Source organism: Misgurnus anguillicaudatus, chromosome 12 (assembly GCF_027580225.2).
Source record: "Misgurnus anguillicaudatus chromosome 12, ASM2758022v2, whole genome shotgun sequence".
In the NCBI taxonomy this organism is placed as follows: domain Eukaryota; kingdom Metazoa; phylum Chordata; class Actinopteri; order Cypriniformes; family Cobitidae; genus Misgurnus; species Misgurnus anguillicaudatus.
The window spans coordinates 14,859,350-14,861,055 of record NC_073348.2 but is presented as its reverse complement, the minus strand read 5'-3'; positions in this window follow the sequence as shown (position 1 = coordinate 14,861,055).

The following is a 1,706-nucleotide window of genomic DNA, read 5'->3' as shown; positions in this document are numbered from 1 at the left end:
ATCAGAAAAGGTAGTGGCAAGCCAGTTATGCACATTCTTGACAAATAATAGTACATATGAAAATTTCCAATCAGGATTCAGGCCCCACCATAGCACAGAGACAGCGTTGCTTAGAGTTACAAATGACCTCCTATTAACATCTGATCGTGGTGAAATCTCAATTCTTATATTACTAGACCTTAGTGCAGCCTTTGACACAATAGATCACACAATCTTACTCAATAGACTAGAAAACTATGTTGGTATCAGTGGTCAGGCGCTAGCCTGGTTTAGGTCGTATCTAACCAATCGCTATCACTTTGTTTATGTAAACGAGGAAGAGTCATATCACTCCCTGGTTAAATACAGTGTACCGCAGGGTTCGGTTTTAAGTCCTATCCTGTTCTCGTTATATATGTTACCCCTAGGAGACATTATCAGGAAACATAACATAAGTTTTCACTGCTATGCGGATGATACCCAGCTTTACATCTCCTCACATCCCAGCGAAACACACACGTTTTCTAAGCTAACAGACTGCATTAGTGATGTTAGTGACTGGATGGCACAAGACTTTCTTAAGCTCAACTCCAATAAGACAGAGATACTTATTATTGAACCGAATCGCTACAAACATAATATGTCAGATTACAAGTTGCACATAGATGGCTGCACTGTGGTGCCATCTTCCACGTTTAGGAACTTAGGTGTGATGTTCGACAGCAACTTATCCTTCGATAGTCATATCGCCAACGTCTGCCACTCAGCATTCTTCCATCTTAGAAATATCTCAAAAATACGCCATATACTGTCTACATCTGACGCAGAGAAGCTTATCCATGCTTTTATGACCTCTAGAATAGACTATTGTAACTCGCTACTCGGAGGATGCCATGGAAATCAAGTAAACAAGCTTCAGCTAGTTCAAAACGCTTCTGCAAGGGTACTTACTCGATCTAAAAAGTATGACCACATAAGCCCAATTCTGGCATCTTTACACTGGCTACCAGTTAAATATCGCATACAATTTAAAATATCACTAATCACCTACAAAGCTTTAAATGGCCTAGCACCCTCATATCTTAGAGAATTACTATCAGAATACAATCCATCACGCACACTACGGTCGCAAAATTCTGGTCTCTTGATTATCCCTAGACTATCAAAAGTGTCTAAAAGTGGAAGATCCTTTTCCTACTTAGCCCCTAAGCTCTGGAATGATTTACCAACCGATGTCCGAGAATCAGACACAGTCGATCATTTTAAATCTAGACTTAAAACTTTTCTCTTCAACAAAGCATTCGCATAATTTGTCTAGTAAAGGGTCTTAACTCGAAATAGTTATTTGTACGGAACAAAGTTTTTCTCTCCCTGTCTCGTTCTCGACCCCGCGGACAATGGGACAAACAGACCCAGTTCCGGTAGATGTGAAAGTTGGCACACCTCTGATCTACTGGTCGTCCTTCAACGTGATTAACATAGTTTAATATTGAAAATGAGTAGACTATTCCTTTAAATTGTATATTTTTTGTCTAAAAACTAGTATTATTTTCTTAGGTCATTTTGCTCATCAAGAAAATACATCTTGATTTAAGAATTTTTTGAAAACAAGACAAAAATACTAAGTAAGAAAGTCATTTTTTGCAGTGTATGCAAACTCTTCGTAGTTGTTTCACAGAGCAATTTATAGTATCATAGTTCATCGATAAATTACTCTCAAATACTCA